Raw genomic sequence first — 18,236 nt, forward strand, 5'->3', positions numbered from 1 at the left:
AGGCTTTGTCAATCTCTCAACGTTTGACTACAGAAACAGATGTTAAGCTTATTCTTTCAACAAACAAGATTTTGTTACTTTTGTTTCTCCTTTTTTTCCTTATATCCTTAATGTATAAAACATTTTTTAACTACCGGCAGTCAGCAATGGGCTAATGTCCTTCTATCTTCAGTGAATATCCAGTGGGACACCCCTGTGTCCCAAATGGCACACTATTCCCTGCATAGTGCACTACAATGGGACCTGGTCAAAAGTAGTGCCCTATATACAGTAGGAAATAAGGTGCCATTTGGGACGTAGACACGGCCAGTTATAGAGATGGACTGGGAGGGAGCCACCCACTGTAAAACAGCTGGAAAGTGTGACCATCTATCAGTCAACTGTGCACTACCGAATTTGTCTTTTGTCGATGGATGTGCTTCCCTCTCTCACCTTAACAAGCCCAACTCTGGAGTTTGGTGTAAAGTCACAGATTCCCAGACAGCTTGATAAGTGCATGTATTGTCACTTCCTGAATATACTGAGGAATTTCTAAATCATTTTTTTATATCTAAATATTCTTCATCACTTTTTTTCTTGACAGTGGAGCTCTATGCTCCGAGCCTCCGACCGTCTCAGTGATTTTTGGGTCAATCAAGTTGTTTGAATGGTAACCTACTTACCTACTACCAGCTTTACCTGACCCCAAACCAACTGGGGTTCATAGACTCTGCCATCCAACATGAGGGCTTTCCGTCAGGCTTATGTTGGCACACAAACAGACGGGCAGAGAGCTGGCATTGGCACAACCATGCCGCATACACGCGTGATTCGACTGCGAATTAGACAGTGGGAGAGATTGAAAGGGGAGGAGTGGAATCAAGGGGATGAAAATGGGAGACCTGTATGAAAAGAGAGATTGTCCCGAAAAAGAAAGAGTTGAATTGATTTCTCAGACAGAAATGGACTAACAAGAGGCACTTAAGCCGGCCAATGAAAGTGAATGAAGGGTAGACATGAGGGTGGGCTTTGAGTGTGTGGTAGAGCGAAGGAGAAAGAAAGCGAGAGAGAAGTGGCAAATGGGGTTTGCAGTTGGATGCCATTCAACATGAGTAAAAAAAAATAAAAAAATGTTTACGATCTGTCATGTCTCCACTGCTCACACTTTTCATAGTAGCATACTGTTTGAAATTCGCACTAAATCTATTGAGGGAAATAATAGTTGGTCTTTCCCACCTGATATACATAACCAGTCAAAAGTTTGGACACACCTTTTCATTCAAGGTGTTTTTTCAATTTTTTTTTTTTTTACTGTTTTCTACATTGTAGAATAAGAGTGAAGACATCAAAACTATGAAATAACACATGGATTCATGTAGTAACCAAAAAAGTGTTCAACAAATATAAAATAGATTTGAGATTTGAGATTCTTCAAAATAGCCACCCTTTGCCTTGTACACTCTTGTAAGGCACAGGTCTGGGAAAGGGTACCAAAACATTTCTGCAGCATTGAAGGTCCCCAAGAACAGAGTGGCCTCCAGGAGACCAAGAACCCAGTGGTCACTCTGACAGGGCTCCAGAGTTCCTCTGTGGGGATGGGAGAACCTTCCAGAAGGACAACCATCTCTGCAGCACTCCACCAATCAGGCCTTTATGGTGGAGTGGCCAAACAGAAGCTGCTCCTCAGTAAAAGGCACATGACAGCCCGCTTGGAGTTTGCCAAAAGGCACCTAAAGACTCTCAGACCATGAGAAACAAGATTCTCTGGTCTGATGAAACCAAGATTGAACTCTTTGGCCTGAATGCCAAGCGTCACGTCTGGAGGAAACCTGGCACCATCCCTACTGTAAAGCATTGTGGTTGCAGCATCATGCTCTGGGGATGTTTTTCAGTGGCAGGGACTGGGAGACTAGTCAGGATCAAGGGAAAGATGAACGGAGCAAAGTCCAGAGAGATCCTTGATGAAAACCTGCTCCAGAGTGCTCAGGACTTCAGACTGGGGCGAAGGTTCACCTTCCAACAGGGCAACGACCCTAAGCACAACGCAGGAGTGGCTTCGGGACAAATCTCTGAATGTCCTTGAGTGGCCCGGTCAGAGCCCGGACTTAAACCTGATCAAACAGCTCGAGAGACCTGAAAATACATGTACAGTGACACTCCCCATCCAATCTGGCAGAGCTTGAGATGATCTGCAGAGAAGAATGGGTGAACATTTTCCAAAATATAGGTGTGCCAAGCTTGTAGCGTCATACCCAAGAAGACTCAAGGGTGTAATCACTGCCAAAGATGCTTCTGAGTAAAGGGTTTGAATACTTATGTAAATGTTATATTTTATATTTTTATATATATATATTTTGGAAGATTTTGAAAATTCCTGAAAATTATGTCATGACTTTAGAAGCTTCTGTCTATTTTTTTTCTTCTGTCTTTTTCAGTTCTGCCCACAAATTTTCTATGGGATTGAGGTCAGGGCTTTGTGATGGCCACTCCAATACCTTGACTTTGCTGTCGTTAAGCCATTTTGCCACAACTTTGGAAGTATGCTTGGGGTCATTGTCCATTTGGAAGACCCATTTGCGACCAAGCTTTAACTTCCTGACTGATGTCTTGAGATATTGCTTCAATATATCCACATCATTTTCCCTAATCATGATGCCATCTATTTTGTGAAGTGCACCAGTCCCTCCTGCAGCAAAGCACCCCCACAACATGATGCTGCCACCCCCGTGCTTCACGGTTGGGATGGTGTTCTTTGGCTTGCAAGCCTCCCCCTTTTTTCCAAACATAACGATAGCCATTATGGCCAAACAGTTCTATTTTTGTTTCATCAGACCAGAGGCCATTCCTCCAAAAAGTACGATCTTTGTCCCCATGTGCAGTTGCAAACCGTAGTCAGGCTTTTTTATGGCGGTTTTGGAGCAGTGGCTTCTACCTTGCTGAGCGGCCTTTCAGGTTAAGTCGATATTGAACTTGTTTTGCTGTGGATATAGATACTTTTGTACCTCTTTCCTCCAGCGTCTTTACAAGGTCCATTCCTGTTGTTCTGGGATTGATTTGCACTTTTCGCACCAAAGTACGTTCATCTCTAGGAGACAGAACGCGTCTCCTTCCTGAGCGGTATGACGGCTGCGTTGTCCCATGGTGTTTATACTTGTGTAGTATTGTTTGTACGGATGAACGTGGTACCTTCAGGCATTTGGGATTTGCTCCCAAGGATGAACCAGACTTGTGGAGGTCTACAATTTGTTTTCTGAGGTCTTGGCTGATTTCTTTTGATTTTCCCATGATGTCAAGCAAAGAGGCACTGAGCTTGAAGGTAGGCCTTGAAATACATCCACAAGTACCAATTGACTCAAATTAAGTCATTTAGCCTATCAGAAGCTTCTAAAGCCATGACATTTTCTGGAATTTTCCAAGCTGTTTAAAGGCACTGTCAACTTAATGTATGTAAACTTCTGACCCACTGGAATTGTGACACAGTGAATTATAAGTGAAATAATCGGTCTGTAACCAATTCTTGGAAAAATGACTTGTGTCATGCACAAAGTAGATGTCCTAACCGACTTGAAAAACAAGTTTTAATGACTCTAACCTAAATCTATGTAAACTTCCGACTTCAACCGTATATATATATACATTTGCAAAAAATTCTAAACTTGTTTTTGCTTTGTCATGTAGAAACATCTCAAGAATGCTCAATGGAAACAGCATACACCTGAGCTCATTTTCGATTCGCATAGCAAAGGGTCTATGTAAACTTCCGACTTCAACCGTATATATATATACATTTGCAAAAAATTCTAAACTTGTTTTTGCTTTGTCATGTAGAAACATCTCAAGAATGCTCAATGGAAACAGCATACACCTGAGCTCATTTTCGATTCGCATAGCAAAGGGTCTGTGTAAACTTCCAACTTCAACCGTATATATATATACATTTGCAAAAAATACCTATTTAAATAAGGTTTTCTGTTTTAGATTTTTTTTAAATACATTTGCACAAATTTCTAAAAAACAGTTTTCGCTTTGTCATTATGGGGTATTGTGTGTAGATTGCTAAGGAATTGTTTTTATTTAATCCATTTTAGAATAAGGCTGTAACCAGGGTTGGGTAGGTTACTTTCTGAATGTAATCAGTAACAGTTACTAGTTACCTATACAAAATTGTAATCAGTAATGTAACGTTTTGGATTACTTTTGGTACTCAGTAACATAATCTGATTACATTCAGTTACTTTAGATTACTTTCCCCTTAAGAGGCATTAGAAGAAGACAAAAATGTATTTCATCAATTGAACGACATTTATTGCAGGATAAATCAATGTTAGATTTTACTTTATGGGTTGGTTGTGTAGGCTTCTTCTAACCCATCGCTTTCTACTACATATACTAATGATTAAATTATATATTGGGATCCATAGGCTGGGATCCACACTATGCAGCTGTTGCAAGAGCGCATTTTTCCCTGGCTGTCCACTGGTTTCAAAACCAATGATTGATAGGCAGCTTAAACTTCTTGAATTCAACCATTATTGGGTTGAAAATACACATTTGGATTGCTGAACAGCCATCGTCAACAACCACAATCCGTTAGGCCCGAATAGCTAAATGAAAGAGCAGCAGTGTGATTCACATCATCGCCGTAGACTACACCACTGCTCTCATCTTTACCTCCAAGCGTTTATTCAAGTTGGATAATCTTTGGATGCCGACAGCAGTCGCACTATTGGACGACATAGCTTGCACTGTAGCCTACAAAAGCCTATTCCTGCTCTTTTCCCACGATCCATCATAGTGGTCTCTGACTTGTGGTCAGACACGCTCAGGTGGAACAAACTTAAACTTGCACCTTTTTTCAATGCTGATTTGAATGTCATTGAGGAAACAGAGAAGTGTCAAAGATTTTTTTTCTGCAAACATCCTTTCTGAATTTAAAAGTAATCCTCAAAGTAATCTAGTTTTTCAAAAGTATCTGTAATCTGATTACAATATTATTCTGGTAACGTAACAGATTACATTTACTGTCTTTTTGTAATCCCTTACATGTAACGTAACAAAATGCGGAAAAAATACTTTACGAAGGCACTGAATGTTGTGCAGTGAGATAGATTGATTAATGGCGCTCATAAATGTCATCAACATTGAGGTGTAGTTCTGTATCTGTAACCCATGATTACTCATACTTTAGGAATTAAAAGACAACCCGGATAAATACAGGATCTACCATCAGGGCAAGTGCTGCATCATTGAAAGGATTGAGATAAGGGAATATAATATATTAGTACATATTAGTATAGTATATATATGATGTATTCCCTGTTTTAGGTGCTCCCATGTGATTATTTACAAGTGATTATTAAGACATAATTTCCACTGATACAATAATTCTTCATGTTGTGGTGATTGAAAGTGTGCTAAAAGTAGGTACTGTATCTACCATAATCATTTCCAAATCATATAACGTAATTTCCAAATCACTACACACTATATTGGATGTTCTTTTATCACACTCTTATTTCCATCAATTGATATTCTAGTGAATACAGACCTTTTTGCCTGAGTAAAGTGATGATTAACAATTCACAAAGAGCGACAATACTTACATTCCAATGTACTTTTTGTGGTTGAGGAAAGAGAAAGTGAGAGAAAAATGATGAGACTGAACCCAGTCTTTCTAGGCTGCTTCAGAATAATGAAGTTTTCTCAGTATTCAAGGGGGTGAAGATTTCAGATGCACCACATTATTGTTTATGTAGGTCAGACAGACTGTAGGTAGAGTGCCTGGCTGTGAGACAGTGAAGGGTTGCGTACCAAATGGGACCCTATTCCCTAAAGGGCCATAAATAGTGCCATATCTGGTCAAAAGTAGTGTGCTATAAAGGCAATAAAGTGCCATTTGGGACTCAGCCAAGGTATTACCATGAGTGAGTGAGGGAGAGGGGATATCTTGAAGGTTCAATAATTTACCACAAGAGGGAGACAATACCACAGAAATGCATTGGGTGGATACATTGCTTAACCCAAACGCATTGTTGATCACTTTGAGTCTGTAAGTTCTATCATGCTACCCTGTACAATGTTAGGATATAAGTTAACAAACCTGTTTAGAAAATACAAAAATAAACATTTTATTCAGGCTGACTTTTGAACAAGTATTGAATTGGATGATCAATCAGGTGAAAGACATACTGTATTCAGTGGTGTAAAGTACTGAATTAAAATACTTTAAAGTACTACTTAACTTCTCTAGGATAGGGGGCAGCATTTTCACGTTTGGATGAAAAGCATACCCAAATTGATCCCCAGAAGATAAGATATGCATATTATTAGTAGATTTGGATAGAAAACACTCTGAAGTTTCTAAAACTGTTTGAATCATGTCTGTGAGTATAACAGAACTTATTTAGCAGGCGAAACCCCGAGGACAAACCATTCCGAATTTTGATTTTGAGGTCACTCTCTTTTCAATGTGTTTTCATTGGGAATACAGATTTCTAATTGACCTTCTTGCAGTTCCTACCACTTCCACTGGATGTCAACAGTCTTTAGAAATTGGCTGAGGTTTTTTCCTTTGTGTAGTGAAGAAGTACGGCCATCTTGAACGAGGGTCACTGGAAGTGTCCTGTTAGTTAGTGGCGCGTGACCAGAAAGCTAGCTACAGTTTGTTTTAATCTTGTATTGAACACAGATCATCTTGTATTGAACACAGATCATCCCGTCTTCAATTGTATCGATTATTTACGTAAAAAAAATACCTAAAGTTGTATTACAAAAGTAGTTTGAAATGTTTTGGCAAAGTTTACAGGTAACTTTTGAGATATTTTGTAGTCACGTTTCACAAGTTGGAACCGGTGTTTTCTGGATCAAACGCGCCAAATAAATGGACATTTTGGATATATATCGACGGAATTAATCGAACAAAAGGACCATTTGTGATGTTTATGGGACATATTGGAGTGCCAACAACAGAAGCTCGTCAAAGGTAAGGCATGAATTATATTTTTATTTCTGCGTTTTGTGTCGCGCCTGCAGGGTTGAAATATGCTTCTCTCTCTTTGTTTACTATGGTGCTAACTCAGATAATAGCATCATTTGCTTTCACCGAAAAGCCTATTTGAATTCTGACATGTTGGCTGGATTCACAACCAGTGTAGCTTTAATTTGGTATCTTTCATGTGTGATTTAATGAAAGTTTGATTTTTATAGTAATTTATTTGAATTTGGCGCTCTGCATTTTCTCTGGCTTTTGGCCAAGTGAGACAGTAGCGTCCCACCTAAACTCAGATTTTTGGATATAAATATGAACTTTACCGAACAAAACATACATGTATTGTGTAACATGAAGTCCTATGAGTGTCATCTGATGAAGATCATCAAAGGTTAGTGATTCATTTTATCTCTATTTCTGCTTTTTGTTACTCCTCTCTTTGGCTGGAAAAATGGCTGTTTTGTTCTGTGGCTATGTACTGACCTAACATAATCGCAAGGTGTGCTTTCGCCGTAAATCCCTTTTGAAATCAGACATGTTGGCTGGATTCACAACAAGTGTAGCTTTAATTTGGTGTCTTTCATGTGTGATTTCATGAAAGTTAGATTTTTATAGTAATTTATTTGAATTTGGCACTCTGCATTTTTACTGGCTTTTGGCCAAGTGGGACGTTAGCGTCCCACATATCCCAGAGAAGTTAAGTTGTTTTTGGGGGTATCTGTACTTTACTATTTATATTTTTGACAACTTCTACTTTTACTACATTCCTAAAGAATATAATGTACTTTTTACTCCATACGTTTTCCCTGACACCCAAAAATACTTGTTACATTTTGACAGGAAAATGGTCCAATTCACGCACTTATCAAGAGAACATCCCCGTTCATCCCTACTGCCTCTGATCTGGCGGACTCGCTAAACACAAATGCTTTGTTTGTAAATTAAATGTTAGTGTTGTAGTGAGTCCCTGGCTATCTGTAAAAAAAAAAAAAAAAAAAAAATTGTGCTGTCTGGTTTGCATAATAAGGAATTTGAAATTATTAATACTTTTACTTTTGATACTTAAGTACATTTGAGCAATTCCATTTTCTTTTGATACTTAAGTATATTTAAAACTTACTGGGTGACTTTTACTTGAGTCATTTTCTATTAAGGTATCTTTACTTTTACTCAAGGATGATTTTTGAGTACTTTTTCCTGTATTTAGAGTGAAAATACTCAGAGACATAGTCAGAGAAACAGATAGGCCATTAAAGACAGACAAGCAATCATTCTGTCAGGAGACTCCAGTGATTTACCCTGCTCTAAGAGTGCTCTGCAGTGTGAGGTAGTTGGTTGTATGGTTTCGCATAATAAACAGTCCGGAGATAACTGTACAACCTTCTAGCTTTCCCTGCGGTGTCACCAATACATCAGTCAGAGATGGACCCCTTCTCTCAACTCCCTTGTGGTAAGTATGAACAGTTGACTAAAGACCCCATGACAGTTCTTAGACAGAGTGGGGCATTTAGAAAGTGTCAGGTCTACGCTATAATGCTCTATTGCTCTAAGGGGGGGGGGGTTGTTTTAAGATGCGGAAGGCCGACATCGGCGGATTCGGTTGTTTGAGACGCAGCCCACGCAGCTTATATTCCTAGAGATATACAGTATTTCAGATATCTCTAGCTTAAACAGAGATTTTTATGGGGATTTGTGTATTATGCTAATTAAATATGCAGCATTGGCACGGACATTGTTCTGTCAATTTATAATGAATAATGTGTAATATCACTGAGTAAGTAATGGGAAATAGGACTGTGTTCCAAATGTCAGCCTATCCCTAAATAGTGCACTACTTTTGAACAGTGCCCATAGCGACGCAACCTAGGTGTGTTTGAATAAGGGCCATCAGAGTTCACTCAAAGAGACAGGAACTACAATGTAATTAAGGCACATTATTTAGACTTTGGAAATTAGAATTTAATCCCAACATGACCATTTTTTAATAGACAAATACCCTAATGTAACCACAATGTCAATTAGATTGAAATAGACATTTAAAACATTTTATTTTTTGGGCCTTCCTCCTGCACCGCCTGGTATAGAGGTCCTGAATGGCTGAAAGCTTGGCCCCAGTGATGTACTGGGCCGTACGCACTACCCTTTGGAGGCCGAGCCGCTGCCATACCAGGCGGTGATGCAACCAGTCAGGATGCTCTCGATGGTGCAGCTGTAGAACATTTTGAGGATCCGAGGACCCATGCCAAATCTTTTCAGTCTCCTGAGGGGGAATAGGCGTTGCCGTGCCCTCTTCATGACTGTCTTGGTGTGTTTGGACCATTCTAGTTTGTTTGTGGTGTGAACACCAAGGAACTTGAAACTCTCAACCTGCTCCACTACAGCCCCGTCGATGAGAATGTGGGCGTGCTCGGCCGTCCTTTTCCTGTTGTCCACTATCATCTCCTTTGTCTTGATCACGTTGAGCGAGAGGTTGTTGTCCTGGCACCACACTGCCAGGTCTCTGACCTTCTCCCTATAGGCTGTCTCATCGTTGTCGGTGATCAGGCCTACCACCGTTGTGTCATCTGCAAACTTAATGTTGGTGTTAGAGTCGTGCTAGGCCATTCAGTCAGGGGGTGAACAGGGAGTACAGAAGGGCTTAAGCACGCACCCTCGACGAGCGTCGGAGCCGGTATTGTAGGATACAATCTCAGTCCTGATGCTTTGCCTGTTTGATGGTTCGTCTGAGGGCATTTCTTATAAACGTCCGGATTAGAGTCCCGCTCTTTGAAAGCGGCATCTCTACTCTTTAGCTCAGTGCGGATGTTGCCTGTAATCCATGGCTTCTGGTTGGTGTATATACGTGTGGGGACCACGTCATCGATGCACTTATTGATGAAGCCGGTGACTGATGTGGTATACTCAATGCCATCAGATGAGTTCCAGAACATATTCCAGTCTGTGCTAGCAAAACAGTCCTGTAGGTCAGCATCTGCGTCATCTGACCCCTTCCGTATTGAGCGAGTCACTGGTACTTCCTGCTTTAGTTTTTGCATGTAAGCGGGAGGATAGAATTATGGTCAGATTTACCAAATGGAGGGTGAGAGAGCTTTGTACACGTCTCTGTGTGGAGTGAAAGTGGTCTAGAGTTTTTTCCCCTCTGGTTGCACATGCTGGTAGAAATTAGGTAAAACGGATTTAAGTATTCCTGCCTTAAAGTCCCCGGCCACTAGGAGCTCCACCTCTGGATGAGCATTTTCTTGTTTGCTTATGGCTTTATACAGCTCGTTGAGTGTGGTGGTAAATAAACAGCTACAAAAAATATAGATCAACTCTCTTGGTAAATAGTGTGGTCTACAGCTTATCATGAGATATTCTACCTCAGGCAAGCAAAACCTCCAATGATTGCACGTTGGCCAATAGGACGGACGGTTACCCACTCGCCGACGAATTCTAACAAGGCACCTGGCCTGGTATCTGGAGTAAATCCTTTGCGTCTGACTTGTTAGAAATGAGTTCCTACATTGGAATGTAAAAATAAATTTTAACAAACAAAACTATACTACATTTTATCTCTGGGACCCTCAGGATGACAAATCAGAGCAAGATTACAGAATGTAAGTACATTATTTACCTTCAGAGGTGAATGTATCAAACCAGTTGCCGTGATAAAAGTTATTGCTGTGCACTCTCCTCGAACAATAGCATGGTATTTTTTCACTGTAATAGCTTCTGTAAATTGGACAGAATTTAAGCTTTCTGCCCATATAAGACATCTCTATGTCCTGGAAAGTTGGCTGTTACTTACAACGTCATTCTAGTCACATTAGAAACAACTGTCCCGGTTTAGGGACACCGATCTAGAAGCTCTTTTCGGTCATAAGAGACAGTGGCAGAAACATTATGTACAAAATAAGTTAAACAAATATTGTGAAAAAATATACAATATAGCACAATTGGTTAGGAGCCTGTAAAACGGCAGCCATCTCCTCTGACGCCATTATCTCCACCCTGACCAAGGCCCTTCTCCACTGATTGCTCAGTTTGGCCTAGCGGCCAGCTCTAGGAACAGTCTCGGTGGTTCCAAACTTCTTCCATTTAAGAATGGAACCGTGTTCTTGGTAAGGCAAGGTTTACACTTACAAACACACCACCAGTTCACGTGAAGGGTTAACACAGTTTATTCTTTATCAGCTACCCGCAGTGTTCCTGATATACACAACTCAAACAAAGTAAATACGTCTTCACCAGTGGAAGGTCCTTTGGGGTTCACTCCGTGTTGAAATCTTCAGTTAGGTTATTCCGGTAAACCTCCTTCTCCAACGTATGCTCAGTCTCTCCAATAGCCACCTCCTCCTCCTCCTCCTTCACCTGCCGGGGTCAAAGGAAAGCCAAAGACAGAAAACCCAGGGCGCGGTTAAGTAGAGGCTCTGAGTGGTTTCACCTCTTTGCAGTTTAGTCTCTAATTACAACTGGAGACAGGTGTGGCTGTTCTGCTGCAGTCTGGAAATTTCCCCTGAGCTGTCCCTGGTCCTGCCTCTGGGGAATACTTGTCATTGCTGTCCGTGGTCCTGGCAGCCAGAAAACACAGAAACCATGCAGGCACATACCGTCCATCCACCACACAACCACTGAAACCGCTACAGACTCTAATATTCGATGTGTTTAATGAGTTGGATTTTTTTATTGAATTAAGAGATTGTTGTGGTTGGAATGTTTTTTCTTTGTTAGAGTGCTAATTTTGTACTGTTGTATTTGAAAGTTAGACCCTGGTCTCAATTGGTTTCCCCTAACTAAATAAAAGTTACATTTAAAAAAGGCACACGGACTGGATTATATGGCCACTGCCTTTGAATAAAATGGACTGTGAGCATTGTTTTACTGTAATCTCTTAAGTCTGCCATCTTCACAAGAGTCTGCTGTTCTGTGTGGTTGCAGGAAGTTTGACAATATGTACAGTCATTCGTATAAAAATGTCCAAAAGCATGGTAGCTCGTGTGTGAGCTCCCCCAACGTACCGCCTCCCCCTCTCTCTTCCTCCTCTCCTTACATCCCCCCTCCACTCGGCTTAGTCCCCCCAGTGTGTCTGGCTAGTGGCTCAGACAGTCAGTATCCGCATTGCGCAGCAGTGCTCCAGTAAGGAGGGAAAAAGAGCATATATCAGCAATCTGTGCCTGCCGCTGCTCTTTTCTTTATGCTGACAAAGAAAGACTGCCTTGGTCTCTCCTCCAATAGAAGAAATATACCCAGCATGGCACTAGTGCCAACTATTGTCTGCTATTTTGGAATTGTGTGCCTGCCATTCATGGGCTTGTGGGGGCATTTTATTATTTTCAACTTTCCGGCATTCCTTTCTTCCGTCAGCCATTCTTGATATGATAACCAATTGTCTCACATGGAATTATCTTGAATGTGTTATATTCACATACAACTTGTGTTGGTTAAAAGTGCTAGTGCAGAACAAGTGAATGACGTAACATGAAAATCCTTTCACAGTGAACCTGTTCATGTGTGCAGTTAAGATATAAATGTGCCTCTGCCGAATAGAAATTATCTATGAATAGATGGCAGATGTATGCATATTATAGTTGGGATTCTAACTGTAAAATATTTATATTAAGAGATATTTATAAGAGGTAGATTCTTAGGGACATATTTGCTGCAGAGGTACTGAGTGTTGTTCAGATGTAGAGATGTTGATCGATGTACAGTACCAGTCATACGTTTGGATACACCTACTCAGCGTTTTTCTTTATTTTGACTATTTTCTACATTTTAGAATAAAGACATCAAAACTATGAAATAACACATATGGAATCATGTAGTAACCAAAAAAGTGTTAAACAAATCAAACGATATTTTATATTTGAGATTGAAGTGTGAAGTGCGCATGTGCAATAACTCAATTTGCCTTGCACTCCTTTTCAACAGATAATTTTTTTTGACAACTTTTGCAAAGGGTAAAGTCTACAAAACTTAGTCCACTCTGTTCTTAACAGATTCTAGTTTTGGGAGCAGAAAACTATATTGAGATCAAATGTTAAATTGATGAGAACATTTGCAGAATGTCGGCCAAAATCTCGTTCCATCTTCTCCCACTGCCCGCCAGTGGGCTTCTTCTCACTGGTAGTGAGTGGAAACGCCAACCGAATGCTTCACATTTATACATCCAGTGAAATATGTGTCTCATTGTTCTATCTGTGCTACAGACACCACTGTCTGTTCAGTGGTGGGGCGAGACTCTGTGAAGATGACGTACGGCAAAATGAAATACGTCTGGATGTAAACAGGGCATTAGTGTCTATCTGCTCCCGCCAATGCCTCCGTCCTCCACTCTCCCTCCCTCCAGCTCTCACACACATTTGCTCTCTTTCCCAAATGCACGAGCACAGCAGCGTGCGCACACTTACAGACACACATGCGCACACACTTAGACTTCCAAGATGGGCGAGACGAGACGTCACGCCTGAAAAAGGGGGAGAGTATGAGCAAGAAAGAGAGACAGAAAGAGAGGGGGGAATAGGAAGAGGAAATAGATGGAGATGAGGGAAAATGGAGTGAGAGACAGAGATGGGGAGCCTGGGACAGAGTAGTGAGAGCAGGCGACAGAGAAAGAGAGGGATTGTAGGCTTGCATATGTGTGTGTTGTTTGTGTGTGTGGGATGTATGTAGGTGACACAGATTTATCAAGGGAGTGGGGTCAGAGATGGAGGCGCCGGCTGGTGTTTGTGGTATTGTGTTGGGAAATTATGGCTGTAGGTGCAGCAGTAATGGAATCAATGCGATTGTCTTCGTGTACCTGTCTCACACCCTGGCTGCTTGGACTTTAATCGCCCAGAGATTTAGGGATCTGACTTAGCACAGGGAGACAGCCACAAACAGAGGTAGGGACAGAGCCTGGGAGATGGATAGAAGAAGGAGAGAGAGACAAATAAGAAAGAGAAAGCTGGGGGAGTAGAGCGGGCACCTTTTTAATTTGACTGTTTAGGCTACAGCCCTGAAAAAAAGGAAGACAGTGAAGATGGAGCAGGTTTCGGGTTTATTATGCTTTATTTTCTTTAAAGATTGAATAATGCATTTTTTTCTCAGGGGGGTAATGGATCAATAACTAATCAAGTGTGTGTGTAACTGTGCATGTTTGCGTGTGTGTGTGGCTCGCTCTTGTGTATGTATGTACAGTATGTGCACACAGTCATGTGTGTGTGTTCATGTAAGCAACACACGTAAGTACCAGCTAGAGCCAAAATGGTGAGTGGACATAATTGAGCGAACCGGCAAACAAAAAGAGAGAAGCTATCCATCTGACCTCTTCGGCTAGCCGCCGTTATTCTCTTTTTTTTTTTTTTATTCTCTCAGTTTCTTTTTGATTTCTTTTTTTCCGCAATTTGTTTTTGTTATACTCCCCCGCTCTCTGGTTTTCTCCATCCACCTTCCTCTTGTGCTCTTATGCTTTGGCAAGAAAGAAGGAGCTCGTAAAACTGGGACAGGGGAAACCAGAGGGGAAAAGAGGAAAGAGGGGTCTAATTTCACAGACAGCGCAGCACATGCTCCATGCACCTTTGTTGTGTTGGGTTTATTTGTATTCCTTTGCACATGTATGTATTTCGTTTTATGAGCTCTGAGATTTGTTCTTGCTGCTTGTGAAGGCCATCTTCACCATCTGTCATTAGCATGCATGCAGCAAACGTAGTGCATAGATTTTTTTAAACATTTCTAGCTACAGCTGGCTTTTGATGTGCGACATACAAGTACACACAGTATGTATGTCATGGCGGTGTAGCCATTTACATTTACATTTACATTTAAGTCATTTAGCAGACGCTCTTATCCAGAGCGACTTACAAATTGGTGCATTCACCTTATGATATCCAGTGGAACAACCACTTTACAATAGTGCATCTAACTCTTTTAAGGGGGGGGGGGTTAGAAGGATTACTTTATCCTATCCTAGGTATTCCTTAAAGAGGTGGGGTTTCAGGTGTCTCCGGAAGGTGGTGATTGACTCCGCTGACCTGGCGTCGTGAGGGAGTTTGTTCCACCATTGGGGTGCCAGAGCAGCGAACAGTTTTGACTGGGCTGAGCGGGAACTGTACTTCCTCAGAGGTAGGGAGGCGAGCAGGCCAGAGGTGGATGAACGCAGTGCCCTTGTTTGGGTGTAGGGCCTGATCAGAGCCTGAAGGTACGGAGGTGCCGTTCCCCTCACAGCTCCGTAGGCAAGCACCATGGTCTTGTAGCGGATGCGAGCTTCAACTGGAAGCCAGTGGAGAGAGCGGAGGAGCGGGGTGACGTGAGAGAACTTGGGAAAGTTGAACACCAGACGGGCTGCGGCGTTCTGGATGAGTTGTAGGGGTTTAATGGCACAGGCAGGGAGCCCAGCCAACAGCGAGTTGCAGTAATCCAGACGGGAGATGACAAGTGCCTGGATTAGGACCTGCGCCGCTTCCTGCGTGAGGCAGGGTCGTACTCTGCGAATGTTGTAGAGCATGAACCTACAGGAACGGGTCACCGCCTTGATGTTAGTTGAGAACGACAGGGTGTTGTCCAGGATCACGCCAAGGTTCTTAGCACTCTGGGAGGAGGACACAATGGAGTTGTCAACCGTGATGGCGAGATCGTGGAACGGGCAGTCCTTCCCCGGGAGGAAGAGCAGCTCCGTCTTGCCGAGGTTCAGCTTGAGGTGGTGATCCGTCATCCACACTGATATGTCTGCCAGACATGCAGAGATGCGATTCACCACCTGGTTATCAGAGGGGGGAAAGGAGAAGATTAATTGTGTGTCGTCTGCATAGCAATGATAGGAGAGACCACGTGAGGATATGACAGAGCCAAGTGACTTGGTGTATAGCGAGAATAGGAGAGGGCCTAGAACAGAGCCCTGGGGGACACCAGTGGTGAGAGCACGTGGTGCGGAGACAGATTCTCGCCACGCCACCTGGTAGGAGCGACCTGTCAGGTAGGACGCAATCCAAGCGTGGGCCGCGCCGGAGATGCCCAGCTCGGAGAGGGTGGAGAGGAGGATCTGATGGTTCACAGTATCAAAGGCAGCCGATAGGTCTAGAAGGATGAGAGCAGAGGAGAGAGAGTTAGCTTTAGCAGTGCGGAGCGCCTCCGTGACACAGAGAAGAGCAGTCTCAGTTGAATGACTAGTCTTGAAACCTGACTGATTTGGATCAAGAAGGTCATTCTGAGAGAGATAGCAGGAGAGCTGGCCAAGGACGGCACGTTCAAGAGTTTTGGAGAGAAAATAAAGAAGGGATACTGGTCTGTAGTTGTTGACATCGGAGGGATCGAGTGTAGGTTTTTTCAGAAGGGGTGCAACTCTCGCTCTCTTGAAGACGGAAGGGACGTAGCCAGCGGTCAAGGATGAGTTGATGAGCGAGGTGAGGTAAGGGAGAAGGTCTCCGGAAATGGTCTGGAGAAGAGAGGAGGGGATAGGGTCAAGCGGGCAGGTTGTTGGGCGGCCGGCCGTCACAAGACGCGAGATTTCATCTGGAGAGAGAGGGGAGAAAGAGGTCAAAGCACAGGGTAGGGCAGTGTGAGCAGAACCAGCTGTGTCGTTTGACTTAGCAAACGAGGATCGGATGTCGTCGACCTTCTTTTCAAAATGGTTGACGAAGTCATCAGCAGAGAGGGAGGAGGGGGGAGGAGGGGGAGGAGGATTCAGGAGGGAGGAGAAGGTGGCAAAGAGCTTCCTAGGGTTAGAGGCAGATGCTTGGAATTTAGAGTGGTAGAAATTGGCTTTAGCAGCAGAGACAGAAGAGGAGAATGTAGAGAGGAGGGAGTGAAAGGATGCCAGGTCCGCAGGGAGGCGAGTTTTCCTCCATTTCCGCTCGGCTGCCCGGAGCCCTGTTCTGTGAGCTCGCAATGAGTCGTCGAGCCACGGAGCAGGAGGGGAGGACCGAGCCGGCCTGGAGGATAGGGGACATAGAGAGTCAAAGGATGCAGAAAGGGAGGAGAGGAGGGTTGAGGAGGCAGAATCAGGAGATAGGTTGGAGAAGGTTTGAGCAGAGGGAAGAGATGATAGGATGGAAGAGGAGAGAGTAGCGGGGGAGAGAGAGCGAAGGTTGGGACGGCGCGATACCATCCGAGTAGGGGCAGTGTGGGAAGTGTTGGATGAGAGCGAGAGGGAAAAGGATACAAGGTAGTGGTCGGAGACTTGGAGGGGAGTTGCAATGAGATTAGTGGAAGAACAGCATCTAGTAAAGATGAGGTCAAGCGTATTGCCTGCCTTGTGAGTAGGGGGGGAAGGTGAGAGGGTGAGGTCAAAAGAGGAGAGGAATGGAAAGAAGGAGGCAGAGAGGAATGAGTCAAAGGTAGACGTGGGGAGGTTAAAGTCACCCAGAACTGTGAGAGGTGAGCCATCCTCAGGAAAGGAACTTATCAGGGCGTCAAGCTCATTGATGAACTCTCCAAGGGAACCTGGAGGGCGATAACTATGATAGCGATAGCTATGATAATAGCCCATACACTTAGGTTTTGTCTTACTGAGTTCAATGAGGACAGTCACACATTGAGTGGAGCCTGGTGACTGTATGTTCATCAGATGCTCCTCAAACACTAATTGTCTGGTTAGTTTAAACAATTAGCCTGCCAGTCTATTTCAACTGTTTGTCTGTCTGTCTACCACTAGGGGGTGACGTTCGGTATATAGACATTGGATGGACAGGAATGAAATGCATAAACAAAATCTTCATGTCCCGTATCCTATGTCCCTGAATGATTCAAATGAAAACCCAAGAATAGTACTGTGTATCAATACCTCCCAATTATTTCTTACCCCTGTCTTCTTTTCCTCTTTCAGGTAATATCTCCAGCAAGTTTGGAGTTTAAAGAGATGAGCCATTATGAGGTGGAGCCATCCACCAACCCAACAACACACTCAACACAATTAATTGTATGGTATCCAAACTAGTGTCAGATTGACTCTTACTTTCAGGGGACGTCATAAGTAAGTTTCCCATTAACTTTTGTTCGCCATTTTGAAACGAAAGCCTTTATACGCCACCCACCATCATTCAACCAATGCCTCTGATTGTGACGTGATAATATTATATATACTCTATTATCGTTGTTGTGTTGTATTTTAATCCTCAAATAGATTCACATGAGTCTATTTAGAGACATATCTAAGGGTGTTTCGTTGTCCCTGAGACCCTTAACCTGTGATTACTTTATAAAGGTCACAGGTGAGGTCCTTGGGAACAAGGCTGCATGCATGTTCATCAGAGTTTGGGTGAATCAACAACAACAAAACTATTAGAAGAGGGGTTGAATGATATCATCGGGATCA

The 18,236-nt window shown here is 42.8% G+C and overlaps 1 long non-coding RNA gene across 1 annotated transcript in view; it reads left to right on the forward strand.

Annotated features, from left to right (window-relative positions):
- LOC139559089 (uncharacterized) overlaps positions 1-17,991 on the forward strand; it is a 59,052-nt gene extending 41,061 nt beyond the window's left edge. The window contains exon 4 of the long non-coding RNA XR_011671685.1: positions 17,748-17,991. This is a non-coding gene — a long non-coding RNA (uncharacterized lncRNA). The remainder of the gene's footprint in view (positions 1-17,747) is intronic.
- Positions 17,992-18,236: the final 245 nt, after the last annotated feature.

The sequence above is a fragment of the Salvelinus alpinus genome, chromosome 29 (assembly GCF_045679555.1).
Source record: "Salvelinus alpinus chromosome 29, SLU_Salpinus.1, whole genome shotgun sequence".
Taxonomy (NCBI): Eukaryota; Metazoa; Chordata; class Actinopteri; order Salmoniformes; family Salmonidae; genus Salvelinus; species Salvelinus alpinus.